The sequence below is a fragment of the Mus pahari genome, chromosome 16, assembly GCF_900095145.1.
Source record: "Mus pahari chromosome 16, PAHARI_EIJ_v1.1, whole genome shotgun sequence".
Classification (NCBI taxonomy): Eukaryota; Metazoa; Chordata; class Mammalia; order Rodentia; family Muridae; genus Mus; species Mus pahari.
In genome coordinates, this window is record NC_034605.1 from 35,189,886 (window position 1) to 35,209,322 (window position 19,437).

General features: G+C 45.5%; 1 non-coding gene across 1 annotated transcript; it reads left to right on the forward strand.

Annotated features, from left to right (window-relative positions):
• Nucleotides 1-16,398: 16,398 nt before the first annotated feature.
• On the forward strand, nt 16,399-16,545 carry LOC115065680. Its single transcript, XR_003845447.1, has one exon. It is a non-coding gene; the product is annotated as a small nucleolar RNA SNORA48 (small nucleolar RNA).
• The last annotated feature ends 2,892 nt before the right edge of the window (nt 16,546-19,437 follow it).

Sequence of the window (19,437 nt, forward strand, 5' to 3'; positions counted from 1 at the left end):
GGGTAGGTGTGGGAACCCCGGCTCTTAATAGCCCTAGAGGGCTTTGCTGAGGGAGTAGAGTTGGGACAATAAAACTTACAGCCTCCCAGTTCCCAGGCTCTTTGTCAACCACCCAGCCATGTCACCTGACAGCTAATGTAGACTGTGGCTTTTTGCTCCCCTGAGAAGGGTTTAAAAGCGCAAGTCTGGTTTGTAGAAAATCCAGAGGCTGACAGTCCTTGGCAGTTCCAAGCTGTGAGCTGCAAGCAGGAAGAAGGGAGGAGGGACCGCTAGTGGAATTCACAAGAGACACCACTTCTACCTAGGAAAGAAGAGTCAGGCAATATCTTCCTCCATCCAAAGAAAGCCAAAACCCAAAGCATCCATCCTTCCACTAGGAACCAGCCACACTGGGCCAGTGCTCGGTCATAACACACCCACAGCCCACCAAGCCACAGTGTGAGGGTTTCGGTCTCCACGGGTTCCTTTGCATAAAACAAGGATTCCAGAAAGTTCTCTTTCCCAAGACAGTAAACTTAGACGCTCTCTATTTTGGTTTCCTAACACCCAGAGCTCAGCCAGTGTGTGGGGCAGAGCCTGCACTGTCTGTAGTCAGCCCCACTGGGAAAAGAAAGGCTGCTCTTGTTTAGCTGGGAAAGTGGCTGTGGCTCCCCACAGGAGAGGCCCTGAGATGATGAAACGCATTTCAACAGGCTTTGTGACAAGCCTTCCGGGTGGGAGGTGGGTGAGGTTCCCCAGCGGGTCCCTGCCAGCCCTGCTTTCTCTGAACTTCTGGCCCTAGTGGGAAAGGAAATTCAAACTTTGTTTTTGATTTTTTTGGTATGACCCATTGTGCTTGAGAGGTCAAGACCTGGGGTTTCAGGAACTTAGGGGTGCTGCAAAAAGGATCCTGAAATGTGTGTTGCAGAGCCAAAGGTCCCCTCTACCACAGAAGAATCAAAGGCATAACCAAATGTAGTGACATCATTGCTGTGTCAGAGAGCTCTGCACTCAGAAAGTAGAATGAACATTCCTTAAGTAATGAATGCCAACAGATTCTTACACTGGGAACTTCCGCATGATCCCTGTGGCCTTGGCCTGCACCGGATGGAGAGGAGTTGGAGACGATCTCAGAACACATACATATTAGTATCATGATACGGTTGCTTACAGTGCTCAGTACAGAAACATGTATTTAGGTTCATAGCCAGCAAGTGATGACCTGGGTGTGCTCAGATGCCCCTGAGAGTTTGTGTAAGTGAGCCCTGGTGCTGGCACAAGGAAAACTCGTGACCACAGCATTCTTGGACCACAACCCATCACTAAGCAACCTCATGACTGTACATGATGGCTTGGGATTTACCTAGTGAGAACTACAATATGATTGCACTTGAAATTTCCTTCTCGCTTGATGGACCCCCAGTTCTTAAATTCTAACATGCTGTCATTGTAAAAGCGAGCAGGGGGCTTTTAATGCCTATTTTGTCAAGATCACTCTGTGCAGCATCTTCCAGAACAACCAGTCCTAGAAATAAATATAAAAAGAAGTTGGCGAGAAAGACGGTCACTTTTCAGACTCGGTCACGGCTCAGTGGGCTGCCGAGTGCCGTGGGTGGCTCAATTCTCGGTTACTTGGGACAGGGATATAGGTCAGCATTTTCCTAGCATGTTTGTGTTTCATCCCCATCACCCATCACCACATCCAAACAACAACCACAAAAATACTCTCCTTGTAACATAGGAGGAACAGCTGATACAGTGTCTGTTGTTGGCACCAGGGAGGCATTCAAGGGAAAACTATGGGGAAGCAAGCAGACCCCAGACCTCAGATGGTCTCACTGGCTTTTGTTATTGTTGTTCCTGGTTCTTCTAGGACCTTACCATTACCAGGTGAGTGTTTTTCTCCTGGGTAGCGTCACCCACCTGGCTTATAAATGTTTTTTTTGCTTGTTTGTTTTTGTCTTGTTTTGCTTCTGAAAGGTCTTCAATAGGCAATTCAAGAGGGACACTGGGACAAGCTGTCACTGGAATAAAGTTTATTTTAAAGTTTATTAGGGCCATAGACAGACAACAGTGTGGCAGGGGCTCAGGAGAGTTCAGGTCCCACACCAGAGATGGACAGCATGGCAGCAAACACCTGAGAGGACAGAATATCGGGGCCCACGTGGTCACAAGGGTATAAGAAGTTGGAAGGTTTCACAAGCACAAGCGCAGAGCCGGGTTCTCTGACTCCCAGGCAGGACTCAGAAAGGAAGGTGAGGATCAGGACACGCGGCCACCAATATCCGCTCCGATGTAGTCACTTCTCCAGGTGATGTGTCCTGGTACCTGGGATTGGCAGCAATGTCCCCATAGAGCGCCGGTGTGTGTGTCTGTGAACGTGGGCGTGCTGGGGCAGGTGTTGCAGCTTACGCAGCAGCTACAGTCCGACATTATATTTTTGTCTTTTCTTTTATTATTTCTGGAGGAAGAGAGTTAATAGCCACTGCCCAGTGTCTTTACTCAGTTTCGTTTTCTGTTCCTACCCACAGCCATCTGCGGCTAAAGCTGAACTGGAACGACATCCCAAATGGCAACCATCTCCTGAGTCTGCGAGGCCTGCAATCTAGTTGAAGGTCCCCACCACTCACTACAGAGACAAAAGCAAGCCTCCAGCAGCTTCTGGGCTTCAGAGCCCTGTCCTGGACAAATGGAACACATTTACACTTGACCCAAAGCAACTGAGATGCAAAATTTTAAAAGGGCTTCACAATCCTCAGAGGATGCCATTTAAAACAAATTCTTAGCACGCACCAAAAATAAATAAATAAATAAATAAATAAATAAATAAATAAATAAATAGTCCCAACAGGTTAAGAGTGAGTGGAAGACCACAGAGCCTACACAGGGCTCTCCAATAGCATCCGCATCCTACACACCCTCACCAACCTGGATCCCCCTCTGGCTTCTTCAGCAAACCCAATCTAGTGAACAGAGGACACTCGTTCTTCTTCCAAGATACTCACTGTTGAGACCTGTAGGCTCACAGCCAGAGCTCTGAGGCGAAGCCGTGCATGGATGGTGTCCGCGGTCCTCCCAGTGGGTGAAGCCCCACCCCTTGCTGGCCAGTAAGAGCCTGGGTGGCTGTTTATATCCATTACAGGTAACAGTGCAGCCTTGGCCAGTGAGTGTAGCAAAGCTGCTGGCCCTGCCTGTGTCAGCGGCACAAGGCAATTCCCTCACCCAGGACCCAGTCCTAGCAAGCCTGGGCCTTGCAAGGATCCAGTGATGGGTCACAAGTCCCAAATAAGGAAGAGTATCTGAAAGTGGTTACCAAAAAGAGAGGAACACTTGATCATAAAATTGAGTTTCCCTGACAGACATTTGGAAATATTAACAAGACCCAATGTTATGTTTTTACACCATGGTCTTTAAAGAAATAACTATGAGAAGGACGAAGAGAACCTTGGATTCTGCTCATGTCCCTAGAAAGAAGGAACAAGGAGTCTTGAAGAAAGAGGCATAAACACAAAGAACATCTTGCCCAGAGCTAGCATTAACAGCACTGCTCACTGACTGGGTGCAGAACATCCCATCTTTAAAGTCTCTTGGTGACATTTGACACTCGGGTTTTATTGTGTACATAGAAAAACTCAAAGGAACCTCACAGTAGAACTGGTGAAACAAGGGGACAGTTTGGGGATGGGACACTATAGGACAAGTGAAAGAAGATTCTACCACTCAGCTTTCTTTATTTTTTTTTGCTAGAATTTATTACCCATCCAAGAATAACAGACTATGAAGTAGGGCATCCCACCATCTCTCCAAAAACAGTAATGCTACATGTCCAACATTTCACAGTTGCAAAAGCCCTGAATCCAGAAACTTGTGGAGGTCCTCCTCGCCCCACCCCATGGTAACCATCTCATACCAAATAAATCCTGCTGTTGTCGCAAGCTGCTCATAATTCTTTCCATTTCTTACACGGGCTCTGTACAGACCGTAAATTCATTGATGAGTGAGTCAGATTTTGACCACAATCCTTTCCACAAAGGCTGGGCTAGGTATGATGAATTTAAGCTTCGTGGCCATCTACAGGAAAAAAACCCTATGAATTCCCTCTCCATAAAGTCCATAAATTGAGAGTGAGACATTGAAAGAAGATGCCTGGTGGGCTCGCTCATATCCAGATTCACTCAAGCTTTAAAAGCTTTTTGGACAAACAACCATGAATACTTGTCCTGGTCTAGTGCGGGAGCCACTAACCATCACTGTAGCCAGCTCTTCTGACCTTAGAGGCCTGATGCTAAGGTTGGTCTCACATTAGGCTTCTAGCTCTAAGACAGTTTGATTTTTTTTTTAATCTTAAATTTTTCAAGAGGGAGGAAAATGGCCAGATAATATCTTGGAGAAATGAACAGAAAAGCTTGAAGAGAAATTGAAAATGGTTAAAACAGGCAGCCCAGACCCAAGAAAGAGGTGTCATGGGGCAAGGAAGGGAGGAGAAGTGGCGGGGGGGGGGGTGAGAATCCTGAGGTGGGGAAGAGAGAGTCCTAGAAATATTATTCAGACTGATATGAAATCTTTGCCTGAAGTGTATCCACCCCAGTTGAAAACTGACCAGCTTAAGACATGGCGATGCAGAGAGAACCTGAGCTTAACGCATCAAAGCCCCACAAGAGGAGAGAGTCCAGAGAGTTGCTGGTTAATTTGTGTAGCAGAGAAACAATGGGAAAGTGATGGAGGGCCAGCGTGTCTAGGGGAAAGGACTAGGTGTATCAGTGAACAGCCAGTTCCTCTAAATACATGATATCATACAGCAACTAACAGGACTTGAGGGGAAAATGACACACAGCTCATTCAAAGAAGCAAAACCCTGTGGCCTGAGAGGGAACAAGGCTTTCTTTATTCTGCTGATCATAACCTTGGTTCAGCCCCATAAGAAGACCGCAGACAGTGTGGAGCACCCCAAGTTCAGAGGAACATTGACACCCTGGAAACCGTCCAGAAGGGAACCACAAAACTGAGTTACAGGCTGTGAAGGCTGGAGCCGTGGAGAGGTCACTGACATTAAGTCCTGAGTGAGGGCAGCAGCTGTAAGTCACTGGGGCCAGAGGACCTAAAAATAATGACAAGATTCCCCCCCACCCTAGGAAGAAGGAGCAGGACCTCAGCAGCTACCAACCTCTCCAAAGTTCTTGGCCAAAAAGCAACAAATACATTTAGCCTGCAGTTGCTAGGGCCCTTGGTTGGTAGCCTACCTGTACCAGAATTAGCTAAGTCATCTGTCGGAGCTGTGGTGCTATGTAGGGGACAGCACACACAGACCAATGCAGTTTCTAGGGCAGAGATGAGAGGCCGGGAAGGACTGCCAGATGGCCTTAGCCCTCTCTTGATCCCGTCTCTCTTTTTCTCTCTCATGTCCTCTTTCCCTCTCTCTCTCCTGTGCTGTAATTCCCCATGACCTGTTACATCAGCCTCTATAGTCCAAGGGGATGCCAGGATGAAGAATGTTGGACCTGAGGTGTGGATGGCTCCGCAGAAAAGACAGGAGGCCTGGAGAAACCACAGCAGCCGTGGAGGTCGCTCCAGACCTAGCTTATCTTGACCTCCCCCGCCCTAAGCTTCTTCATAGCCTGTTGGAACAAGGACAACACAGATCTAAACTTGAAAATCAAATAAAAAGAGGTACAGAAAGATACTGATGAAACCTTGTCATTTTCTTGAGCCTATCTCCATGGGGAGGAGGGAGTGACTTTTAGCTACAGTTGGAACAGTTTAAATATTCATAATTCATCTTCGGATGAGGAAATCTCTAGATAATCTTTGTTTGTTCGATAATATTAGACTGTAGTCACAGTTTCCTCATCTGAAGATTCTACCAAATGACAATGAAAATATAAGGGAAACACATTACAACCTTCATGCATTTTTTTCATTAGCCTTAAACAATACGGCTTTCCACATGATGGTTACATTGTGTTAGGTATTATAAGCCAACTAGACAGGAAGCAGACAGGAGGATATATATGGCTTATTTACAAATACTATAACATTCTCAATCCAATCCCCAGCAGACCCCAAGGATTAACTGGATCCTTATCTTAGTTAAGGTTTCCATTGCTGTGAAGAGACACCATGACCAAGGCTACTCTTACAAAGGATGGCATTTAATTGGTGTTGGCTTACAGGTTCAGAGGTTCAGTCCATTATCATCATGGAGGGAAACATGGCAATGTCCAGGCAGCCATGATGCTGGAGTTGATGGTTCTACATCTTGTTCCAAAAGCAAACAGGAGTAGACTGATTTCCAGGCGGCTAGGAGGAGGGTCTCAAAGCCCACGCCCACAGTGACACACTTCTGCCAACAAAGCCACACCTACTTAAACAAGGTCACACCTCCTAATAGTACCACTCTGTGGGCTGAACATATTCAAACCACTACAGTCATACAGACAAAAGCAAGCTCCGCTTCTGTGTTGAGATAAAAACCAGTGTGAAGAAAACCTTTCAGCCACAGAGCTGGAGGAGAGATGCTTAGTGATGTCATAGGAATGGGGACACACTCTGTCGTGGTCCTTCCCAAGTTCACTAGTAAAACTGAGGGTCACACTGTAGGCAGCCATGATTCTTAAAATCTTCTAAACCTGTGTTCACATCCCAGCTTTAGATATTCGTCTTTATAAACTTGACAATTGCCTGTGTCAGATGTGATCATGACATACTCTCAGTCATGGTATTGAGACTCAGAATAGAACCTCTGATGACCAGCTCCCAATGGAGACAGGTAGAGGGGTTAGCAAGGTGTCAGGGAACAGTGTGTATACACACACACACACACACACACACACACACACATACATCTTATAATATTTCAGAGGGAAATAAGACCCTATCACAAACCATCCATGATACATTCTGGCAAATAGCTGAGCTCTATCTTTTCTATGTACTGAAATTTTGGGTGAAGCTGACTCAGTTGTTTGGCAGAGGAAGTTTCAACATGGCACATTAGCCAAGCTGTAGTATGGTTACAAGTTACTGCTCTGAGCCAAATCTACAATGAAAGAGAGCAGAAATTAGCGAAAAATGTGCCATCTGGCAAGTAAAGGAAGCCAAGCACGAGCTTAAAGATTCAGATAATGCTGGTGTGTGCAGAGAAAGCTCTTGAAACTGTTAAGAGATTCGTGCCATCACGGAGAATCCTAACGCTGTGTATGTTGGCTCACTCCTTTGATCCCAGTACTCAGGAAACAGAACCAGGCTGATTGCCGTAAGTTCCAGGACAACCAGGACTGTACAGAGAAACTCTGTCTCAAAGAAAGAAACTCTGCACTGTGACAGTAGGAACAGCCCTGAGGGCAAGACCTCCTCCATCAAAGGCTCCAACTTGTGAGAATACAAATGTAATTAAAGAAGAAATTTGGAGTTAAGAAGGCCACTATAAGGGTTCCTTCCTAAAAAAAAAAATTAAAATTAAAATTAAAAAAAAAAAAAGCCACACCTTAGGAAATGTTTCCCAGACTCAACAATGAAGGTATCAGCGACAATTACAGCTCTTGTAGAAGAAAATCAGATTCCTACATCCTGTCCTGCCTGCAAAATGTGATGCAGTGATGAGGGCTCAGAACTTGTGGGAGTGGACAACCAATGACTAGTCTTACTTGCAATCCATGCCAGGAGGAGGAGCTCACGCCTGCCACTGCTTGGATGGCCAGGAACCAGACGCTGGATTGCCTAGAGACCTAAGATAGTGCCAAACATGACTGGCAAACAACAACAAAAACAAAAACAACAACAACACGTCAATAATGATCTTCTGCTATGTTGGTAGAACAGTGCCTAGAACCAAAAGTCATCAAAGAGGTTTTCCTCTAGCAGCTGATGGGAGCAGATGCAGAAACCCACAGACATTAGGTGGAGCGTGGGGAACCCCTTATAAGAGGTGAGCGAAGGATTATGTGAACCAGAGGGATCAAGGACACCTCAAGACCACAGCCCATGGAATCAGCTAAGCATGGATCGTAAAGCTCACAGAGACTGAGGTGGCAGTCACCAAGCCTGCCTGAGTCTCTGCTAGGTCCTCTGCATATATTATGGTTGCTTAGCTTGGGGTTTTTGAGGGACTTCTAGCAGTGGGAGTGGGGTTGTCCCTGACTCTTTTGCCTGCTCTTGGGCCCCTTTTCTTCCTCGTGGGCTGCTCCTCCAGCTCTGCTTATGAAGGCTTGTGCCTAGTCTTATTGTCATCTGTTATGTTGTGTTGAGTTGATGTCCCTGGGAAGCCTGTTCTTTTCTGAAGAGAAAGAGGAGCAGTGGGTCTGGGCAAGAGGAGAGGTGCAGGGGACTGGGGGTGGGGATGGGGGTGGGGTAGAGGCAGGGAAGGCTACAGTCAGGGTGTACTGTGTGAGAGAAGAATAAATAGAAAGAAAAGAAGTCAGATTAAATCTCAAGCTGGCAGGAAATCCTGGCAGCATCTACCCCTGATGCAAAAGGCAAAAGTTGGGATATGGTGGAGGCTTCCATCAAGATATCCAGACTGCTATGAGACCAGACAATGTGTGTTGGACCATTGGGAGAAGCTGTGAAGGTAAAACATGGGATACATGGAGACATCGGGATATTGAAACTACCAAAACCATGGAGTTTCCAACAAGAAAAACCAGGGATTAAATGGAGCCAGCCCAAGAGAGAAGCTACATGTACTGGAGCTGTGAGGCTGCCAAAGCCCTTTTAGATTCCAAGTGATGACCTTTAAAAGAAATAAAGAAAAATCTTAAGAAGGACATTCTGGCACATGAAGACAGGGTCTAATCTCCAATGAAAACAAAGATCTATCTACCGCCATCACCACTGCCTAACGCTGTAGTGAATGCGCCAGGCCATTGGTTTGACCTTGGATGGGTAAAAATGAAAGGGGAGTCGAAGCTCTAAGGAGACAGAGGTAGAAATCAGTACCTGCCTGCCTTTACCATGCCTTTGCTCAATGTAACCAGTGTCCCAACTAAAAACATCCCTCATGTTGATGTCCACAGATCTGTGGGAATGGCCATGGAGATGCAGGTTGAGCTCTAGCTCCACCCCCTTCACCCAGAGGTCCTGGGCGGTGATGATGTAGATACAAAAGTGCAGCCCCTCAGTAAGGAGATAACAAATTAAATATAGAAATCCATAGCTTCCTACACAGTGTGAGGACGGTGGAAACCTGTTCCGAATCAAAGCCAAGAGGTGCCCTACTGCTAAGACAGCAACCAGAGAGCCAACGGAAGGTGCTAAAGAGTGCTCGTGAGTTACTGCCTGTTAAGTAGCTGTCACATGAGGCTGCCAAATTTTTACCTGGCACAGAGGCCACCACAGCCTCAATATTAATCCTTGTGACCAAAGATTATTGTTTCAAAGCACCTGGTGTGATCTTCCTCTTCTTGCCTCCTTAAAATGCCGACTTTAATCTGCTGTATGTGTCTCCACTGCATAGCTCTTTCATTTCCAAATAAATGCAGCAATTTGTAGAAGCTCCCTGTTTCTAGGGTTTTTTTTTTATTTGTTTGTTTGTTTGTTTGTTTGTTTTACATTGAGTACGTAAATAGCACTCCTTTCAAAGGGCCTTGTGAAAAACTGTGGCAAGGTGAGGTGTGAGCCTGTGGGTCCCAAATGATCTGCCGGGGAGGACAACTTTGTAATGTTTTTGTCTGGAAGTCACAAAGACAAAAGATGCCAAGTAAGTTCACTGAGTTAAGCAGAGCTTCCACTTCAGATTTTAAAAGGAGGTTTTCTAGAGTGAGACAATTCTAAAATGTATATGAAAAGAAGAAGAAGAAGAAGAAGAAGAAGAAGAAGAAGAAGAAGAAGAAGAAGAAGAAGAAGAAGAAGAAGAAGAAGGGCCAGTCTATAGTCTACTGAAAAACATAAGGGACCATCCCAAAGATGTTTCAGGTATCCTGGAAATATTCAGCTAAAGCTGGATGTCAGAACCTCTGAAAACAGGAAAAAAAGAGCCCAGAAATAGTCAAATTGGTACCTGGGCTGAGCAAGCTGGATGAAGTGGTCCATGCTTTTAATCCCGGTACTTGTGAAGTAGAGGCTGTCAGATCTCTGTGAGTTCCAGATAAGCTTGGTCTACAGAGAGTTTCAGGGCAGCCAGGGGGACAGAGTGAGACTGTCTCAAAAGAACAATAAAACAAAACAAAACAAAGGCTAAAAAACCAGAAAACAAACAAACAAACAAAATAAATAAATAAGCAGGGAATGTGTCTCAGGGTAAGAGCACTGCTAGTTTTCCAGGGAACCTGGGTACAATTCCCAGCACCACTTACTTAGTGGCCCACAGCCATCTATAACTCCAGTTGCAAGAGATCCGACTGCCTCTTCTGGCATCCATGAGCACCTAGCGTACAGATATACATGCAAGCAAAGTACCCATACATTTAGAATAAAATAAAATAATTTTAGGGAAAGAGAAAGGGGGCGAAGAGAAAGATGAGCATAGTAACCCATAGTAATCCGTAGTAACCCATAATAACCCTTACACCTTAAATCCATGCAGTCATGATGCCCCACTGAAGCCCTTTGACTTTTCACTGACACAATGATTGTGCATATTTGGGAACCTAATAATTATTTGATCATTGTACTGAGCGTGTGATGTATGTGATGAGTGACAGCTAACCACAGGACAACGGGCATTCTACCCTGAACTCCTTCCCGAGTTAGTTCTTGCAATCTTGCTCAGATGGGTCTCCTCGGCTTGAGGAATTCCCAATACATAAGAAAAGGCACAGGTTACCATACCCAGCCTTAACATGCACCTTAAATAAACAAGTCAAGTCTAGCTGGGAATCCTTTGGAAGAAAAAAAAAAAAAAACCCAAACCTAGTTCTATCATAAAACATGCCAAAATGAACTCCATACAGATTTAAGTGTAAGAAAATGAAGGCATAGAAAACTCCAAGAGATTTCAAGAGATTATTTTTCTGTAACCCAAAGTCTTAATCAATATTCTGTTGCTGTGAAGAGACCACAGCGGCTCACATGCAGAGGGTGAGTCCGTTGTCTTAGTGGTGGGAAATGTGGCATCGTGCAGGCAGACAAGGTGCTCAGGAAGGGAGCTGAGAGTTCAACTTTCAGACTGGCAGGCAGCAGGAAGAGAATAAGACACTGGTCTTGGTTTGAGCTTCTGAAAGTTCAAAGCCCACCCCCCAGGGACACATTTCCTCCAATAAGGCCACACTTACTTCACCAAATGATAGACTGATTTTTTAAAAGTGGAACTCAGCTGGGCAGAGATGTCTCATACCTGTAATCCCAGCACAGAGGCAGGAGACAGAGGCAGGCTGTTCTCTGAGTTTGGCCAGCCTGGTCTACAGAGTAAGTTCCAGGGCAACCAGGGATACACAGAGAAACCCTGTCTCAAAAAAACAAAACAAAAACAAAAAACAAACAAACGAAACAAACAAATATAAAAGAATTGGAACTCATAACATAGACTTCCTAATACATCCATACAAGATGAACTTTTACTGATCCAAAAGCAAAAATCCAATACGTCGGTGGGAGTGGGAGCAAAGCACACAGAAAGTGTGCAATGTCATTCAGAAGAGATGCATGTTATGCTACTACACCAAAGGAGCGACAATTCTCACTTATCAGATTGAGAGGAATACATCCCAAACCGTGTCAACACAAAGCTGACAAGGCTGTGGCGTCTCAGACATTCTTACATTGCTATTAATCCTGATGGAATGCCAAAGGGGTAACTCTGACCATCACCATACAGAGGGATTTTACAACTGTCACAATCCGTGCATTTACCCCATTGACCCAATCGTCTTGTTTCTGGGATTTATCCAGTGTATAATGGCACAGATGCAGCATGGTCTGCTGTGGTGGTTTGAATGAGAATGGCCCCCATGGGCTCAAACGTTTGGGTACTTGGTCCCAGTTGCTGGAACCCTTTGGGAAAGATTAGGGGGCATAGCCTTGTTGGAGGAGGTGTGTCACTGAGAGTGGAAATTGAGGTTTCAAAAGTCCGTGATCTTCCCAGTTAGCTCTCTCTCTGCTTCATGCTGTGGACCAAACATAAGTGCTTCCCAAGTGTCATTCCTACCTGCTTGCTGTCATGTTCCACACACCATGGTGGTCCTGGCCTCTAACCCCTGAAAGCGTAAGCCTCAATTAAACCCTTTCTTCCATGTGTTGCCTCGCCTTGATCATGGTCTTATCACAGCAAGAGAAAGCAACTAAGATATCTATTGAGTCATTGTTATAGAAAAAAAAAAAAAAAAGCAACAATGAAAGGATTGGTCTATTGCAGCAGCTCACAACCTTGAGGTCCCCACCCCAAGGTCACATATCAGATATTTACATTATGATTAGGTACAGTAGCTAAATTAGAGTTATTAAGTAGCAACAGAATAATTTTATGGTTGGAGGTCACCACAACAGGGGGAAATGTATGACCGGGTTGCAGCATTACAAAGGGTGAGCACCATTGGTTTAAAGGGAGCCCTGTAAATAAGCCTTGGCATTTCCACCCTGTGGAACCCTGACAGCTTTAAAAGTGGGGTTCCTTATGTCCAAAGAGGATAGCAACAGGTTTCAATTTTAAATGAAAAACCAAGGCTGTTTGGATCAGTTGTGAAAAAGAAGGAATTTCAGAATTTTTATTATTTACTTTTAATGGTTTCATTCATTCTCTGAGACATTCATATATGTATACAAAAAAATGAAAGATCTTTAAAATGTTTATTTCTGTAATGGAAGCATGGGCTTCACTACTAATGAAAATCTTTTACTAAGGGCGGGGCTGGACTTTGATAAAATCATCTTATTATCTATGTTATTTCATCCTTTTCCCACTTAAATCATGTGGTTTACCTCTTTGGATAAGAAAATGTAATTTAAAGAAATCCTCAAGAGTGTTTTCTGACTTTTAAATAAATAATTACTACGGAATTACTAACCCCCCCCCCACCACTACTACTACTACTGTTTTGATTTTTTTGAGACGGGGTTTCTCTGTGTAGTCCTAGATATCCTGGAACTCTGTAGATAAGACTGGCCTTGAACTCACAGAGATCCACCTATCCCTGCCTCCCGGGCTTTGGGACCAAAGGTGTGTGCCACCACTGCCTGGTAGGATTGATTAAATGTTAATTATGCTTACCTTAGAGGTTATTTTATTGGTTGTGTGAGCAAAAAGTTGATTTTCCACCACCCTATAAGCCACCCTTTCAATTTTGCATGACAATGAGCCATCTGGTCCATGGGGAGAGGTGTGCACAGAAATTCAGGGCTGAAAACATGGGATTTTTCTTCAAGGTATCCCACTGAGTTTGCTTGTGGGAAACAGAACCTCTCTCCTTCCAGAAGCCCCTGAGTGATCTTCATCTCAGACAAACGGAATCACCTTCCCAGATCATTCATAAACAAAAACAGAGGGGAGAGAAGCAACAGCGCAGGAGGGCTGGCTTAGGTCCAGTAAGGGGGAGGGGAGCATTGCTCCATTTGAGACACACCTGAAACACATCCACGCCCTCCGAGCCACCCACATGCAGACAGCCACAGGAGTTCTGTGGTTGAGAAAGCAGTTTCTGTGTCTCTCCAGTGCCTACGAGGTATGTGGTGGAGCTCCAGCATCTGCTGGAAACCCACTGCCCTCTCCCAGGTTCTGCAGAACCCAGTTGCCCATCCAGACAGTATCTCTGCACTGCTCTCCTTCCAGACAGGTGACATTATAGGAGGGAAGCTGGGAAAAGCTGTTAGTGACACCTCACATCGGGACCTCCTGCTGTGCACTTCCATGCTTATAGTAAGGTATAGACATGGGACTTTAGAGAGAATTAAAAAAAAATGCAATGCATTCTCCACACAAGGGGCAGTTCATAGACAGACGGTGCATTTCTCAGGGGGTCACAGCCTGGCTAAAGGAGAAGGCACCTTTGTAGGTGTGTGGTGGTGGTAGCCTCATACACCTGACCATTCACACCGGACGATGGCTGGCTGGATGCCTAGCAGAGCCCTAGAAGAATGTGGTTGTGAGAAATCCCCAGGACTGGCTCTTCCTTGTTCTGCCCTAGGCTAAGCCATTTTGTACATTCTCCATTCCCAGTGAGGGTAGGAATCAATCAGGGGGTCTCATTCGGAGCCTGACTCCACAGAACCAGAGCCCTCAGTGACTTAGTTCATCCAGGCATCACCCTGTTTTCCAGGAGACTGGAGACCGGCAGCTATTCTCAGACACACAGTGCTCAGAGGCAACTCCCGTGGCCTTAAAGGTATGGGGTGGTGGAGGCGACAGAGGGCAGTTGCTGCCTGCACGAACATTTGCTCCAATGTCATATGCCTTCCTCCTTCATTTTGCCTTCAAGGCTCACTGGTCCCCACCAAAATGAAACACCGGTCCCTGGTAATGAGACACGGGCACCCTCACTCTGGGTCCACCTCTTCCAGTAACAACAGAGTTGTGGAATGGAGCCCACACCACCACTGTGTCCTTCCAGCTCCTTCTCCCGCTCCGACTTGGCATCCCTCCCTGTCAGAACCTAGAAGAATGGTGTCTTTGTTGGTGTGAAAAAATGACTACTGGCTATGAAGCTCTGCCCCTCAGACTTCCTCCCTCCCTCCCTCTATATAGAACCACACAGCCATCATCTGTTGCACATGGAAGAATGACCCTTCACCACAGTTTGAGTGGCCAAACTGAGAAGTGTGTCCACATGTGAGAGTGTGTGGAGGTGAGGTGGCTTAGGAATGGGCGTGTGTGTGTGTGTGTGTGTGTGTGTGTGTGTGTGTGTGTATGAGCATGTAAGTGAGCCTGTGTAAATTGTATGATTGTGTATAAGAGAGTATGTATATGAGAGAGAGAGAGAGAGAGAGAGAGAGAGAGAGAGAGAGAGAGAGAGAGAGAGAGAGAGAATGTGAGGGAGGAGATCTTCATTAATAAGTCAGATTTTGAATTCATGATCATCTGAAGCCACCAATTTAAATGAATACTATTTTTCCTCAGTTCAAGAAAGACTTTATAACTCTGGTCAAAAGTCTACAGGAACATTTACCCTTAGGCAAACATGACTTAGCACCAGACAAGAAAGGTTTCAACAACAACATCAGCAACAACAAAAAGCAGGGAATTATGAGCAAGTGAAGAAATGATCTGGGGATTGAAGCTCCCCAGTTTCCTGCTCAGAACCTGGTTGTTCCCGTTCAGGGTGGCCACGAAGATTCCTATGTTCACTCAGGCTTAGTCCCCTGCAGTCAGTGAACTTGGCCCATCTGGCTTGGTGGCTGTAACATTATGTCCCATTGATGATGTATGTGAGCTCATGTGAAGTGACCTTTGTGCAAATGCAATGTAAACCAAGCTGTACAGGAAAAGCTGTAGACGCCAGTCCTTTCCACACAGGTTCCCCTGAAATCACTCTTCCTACAAAATGCTAACATAGTTAGGAGTGTCCTGTGTGGTTCCTGTTAAGTCCCAGAACATTTCCAGGACTGAAGGGGGGACACTGCAGACTTTCTAGGTACTCCATGATGCCACACTGTGTGTGAGTAGCTGGAGTGTGTAAACAGAGCCACAAGGCGTTGGCCACAGACTGGCTCGTTTCTCTTCACTTTTCATGTGTCACCACTTCCCCAGTGACAGAAGTGACTCCATGCACGCTCTGTTTCACCGAGGAGGTGATTGTCCTTTACACTCTTCTAGCTCATCATTTGCTTAGTAAACATCTACCATCTGTTCTGAGCACGGAGAAAACAGCGATGAGTTAGAAAGAGATGCAGGGCTGGAGAGATGGCTCAGGGTTTGAGAGCCCTTGCTTCTCTTGCACAGGACCAGGTTCAGTTCCCAGCACCCACATGGAGGCTCCTAACTGCCTGTAAGTCCGGTGCGCATGAATACATGGAAGACAAAATACTCAAACATGTTAAAATGTGATGCTAAGACTCAGATGCCTGAGTTATGAATATGTGAGTTGGATTTCCCAGACCACTGCTGTGAGCTGACACTACACTGGGGCTATACAGTTTCACTTAATCCCCAGGAATTATAGCCAATTCCTTTAAAAAAAAAAAAAGAAAGAAAAGAAAAGAAAAGAAAAGAAAAGAAAAGAAAAGAAAAGAAAAGAAAAGAAAAGAAAAGAAAAGAAAAGAAAAAAACCCCTCTCTGTTTCAAAGGCTTCGTGAAAATCAGTTATTGTGCTCAGAGTCTGGCACAGAGTAGAATGGCAGCCATCATTGACACTAAGTGCGAATGCTTTGTTTCAGTGGGGGCAGAAAGGAAATCTTGTTCATCTCATTCACAAGGCCCCCCGAGTCCTCCGCAGAGTGCCTGGCATGCACTAGACATTTGATAACGGCACTATCCTAGATTTTCATGCACAGGGATGACTGATGCCAAGTGTCACACTTAACAAACTATAAGAGGAACATTAAGAATCTTTAACTCCTTGCCCTCAGCAATGAGCACAGAGACTCCGTGGTGGTGGTGGCAGTGTTCTTATATCAGCCAGGAGCAGAGCAGATGGCAATCCTTTGCTCATTCTAGCTTGACATCTGGCTTGGTGGCCAAAGCCGTTTTATGCCTAGGATACACAGAACACAAGAGAAGAGGAGTGGCCTGGGTGTTATGAAGAGAGATGGAACTGGACCCTTGAGTTGGAGAGGAACAGCCTGTTATGAGTGGCTAACCCCACTACTTGGGGCTCTGGTGAGGTCCCAGCCTGAGCTGCCAGTGAGAGCCAAGTCTGGGGCTCTGCAGTGGCAGGGCTCAGTGTCAAGGTCCGTGGTCACTGGACATGGTGATGTCCCTGGTCAGGGCAGTCAGAGAAACCCTGTCTCAAAAAAGAAAGGAAGGAAGGAAAAAGAGAAGAGAAAGGAAAAGAAAAGAAAAGAAAAGAAAAAAACAAAACAAAACAAACCAGGACCAGTCAGTCATGGAGGGAAACCTTCAACACCAGGAGACAAAATGATCTTTCCATGCGTGTGAGTGCGTGTCTCTCTGTCCGTGTGGTCTGTATGTAAGATTTCCATGCATGTCAGGGGATTTGCATGCACATACTTGCAAATAGATGCCAGGGGAGGGTTTTGGATGTCTGATTTGATCACTCTCTACCCTGTTCTTTGGATCTGGAACTAAGCTGGCAGCAGTCCTCCTGTGTCAACCTCCATAGTTCTGGGGTTACATGCACATGTGCACACATGACCATGCCTAACTTTTTATGTGGGTTCTAAAGATTTAAATTCAGGTCTTCATGCTCACATAGCAAGTGCTCCTACCTGTGGAGACATCTCCCTATGAATATATGCAGGTGTGTGTGTGTGTGCACATGTGTATGTGTACATGTGTGTATGTGTGTGCATGCATGTGTGTATGTGTGTATGTGTATATGTATATGTGTGCCTGACTGTGTATGTGTGGATGTGTGTGTGTGCGTGTGTGTGTGTGTGTGTGTGTGTGCACATGTGTGAAGACAGGCTCTCACTGTGTAAATCAGACTCATCTTCAGCTAGTGTTCATTCTGCCTCAGCTTCCTGGGTACTGTGAGTGACAGCTTATGCCACTGTGTGGACTCAGCTTCTTCTTTTGATGTTGATTCTCCTGAGTGTTAATTATAGGAAGGCAAGTTTACTAATGCACCCTATGTATGCTGTACCAGACAATCCCTAACAGGGGTTTCCTAAAAAGGGACCCTCTCCCACTTTCCTTTAAGTGTGTGACTCTCTAGTAGGTCTACCATGCTTCAGGGTAGACCCTACATCCAAGGGTATTTGGGCAGCACAAACTGGATTTGATGAGTTCAAAACAAAAAGGACAGGGATGCTGGTGGGTAAGGGTGTGGGGCTGGATCTGGGCAGGGCAGGAGTGATTATAACTAAAGTACATCGTAGGAAGTTCACAAGTAATTAATTAAAATATTTGTGTTTTAAAAGGGAATTCCCCCTCTTGAAAGCTCACTATTGAGCAGTGCTTAAGGGTGTCATCATATTACTTCTTCTGCATGTTATGCTGTCTATTCAAGGAAAGTAAAAGAAGAAGAGAGAGTGAGGTGGGCAGCTACTAACCTCGTATCCATGCCCTTTGGTTCAACGGGGTTCAAAGACAGGTGAATTTCAGCCAAGGTACCTCTCCAAATATTTGCTTTGGGTAACTGAAGTTGAGATGATTATCGATGCCATGAAAAACAAGATCAAAGGGAAGTCACTGTGAGTCCCTAATGTGACAGCTCAGCAGCTCTGCTCTTGGCATGACCCCGACCGATCATAGCTCTGCTCAGCGGCGGTTCTGGATGAGCCTCTTGTGAAATCGCCTGTGAGAGAGCAACAGCGGCCATTTCAGAACCTCAGAACCAGGAAGCCATTCCCTGGAAGAACAGAGGGAGTCTCAGTGTGGTTGCCCCAAATGAGGGGAGAGAAGTTTCCAGTTTCCAAAGAACTGTCTCCCTGCCCCGCCCTCTGCATCTCTCTGTGGGAGCCACGACCCAGTCCACACCCCACAGGCAGTGCCTCAGCACAGACAGTCCTTGTGTTCGGTCTCAAATGACCTCAAAGGCTCATGTGGTCTTCACATGGCTCTCAAAGAGGCTATCGGGAGCCTAGGCCTCCTCCTCCTTCTCTCGCTCCCCATCCACCTTCCTCTTCCTCTCTTTATTCTCTTTGTTCCACCACCACAGTTCCAGAGGTAGCAGGGGCGACCAGAGGTAGACTGGAACTTCTGATAACTTGAACTAAAATAAACTCAATCCCCTTAGGTTGCCCATCATCTTAGGTAACAGCTACGGGCACATAAAGCTCACTAAAGCCCACTGTGCACACTGTACCTTGGCACTCCCCATCACAAGGATTCCCTAAAGGAGTCTGGAGAACACTGACACCGGATGTCATCCCATAGCTCCATCTGTATGGGACTAAGTGAGCTTTAATATGTGTTTCTGCTCAGGGCTATGTTATGACAGAGGGTTCACTTTGTTCTGCAGACCTCCACATTTAAGATCCCAGAGAACTCTTCTTTCCGGGATTTTACGGAAGTCACTCTAGGTGATGGTGCCATAGACTGGGAGTTTTAAAGCCTTGAGGTAGCTAAAATTCTCAATAAAATTTTCTTAATACAAAAATATGAAAAAGATGCCTGAACGTTCTTTTACTTAAAATCGCTTAGCAGTATATTCTCAAAGGACAGAAATACTTGCAACTTCTTATTCCTAGTACATTGGATATACTCACCTGCATAATTCATTGATGATGAAATTCCCATCCTGAGGACATCCCTAAATCCTGTCATTGTGACTAGTTAAAGACTAGTCATGCCTAGACCCGCAGAAGGTTTTAACTGTGTGGGAAGCTAAAGCCAGGGAGAAGCACCACTGTTCAAGGAGATGGGACAAGAGCTGTTTCAAAACCACGTGCTTATTGGAAATAAAATCATGGAAATGCAGTTCATTTTAAAAATGTTGGCTGGGGGCTGGTGAGATGACTCAATGGGTAAGAGCA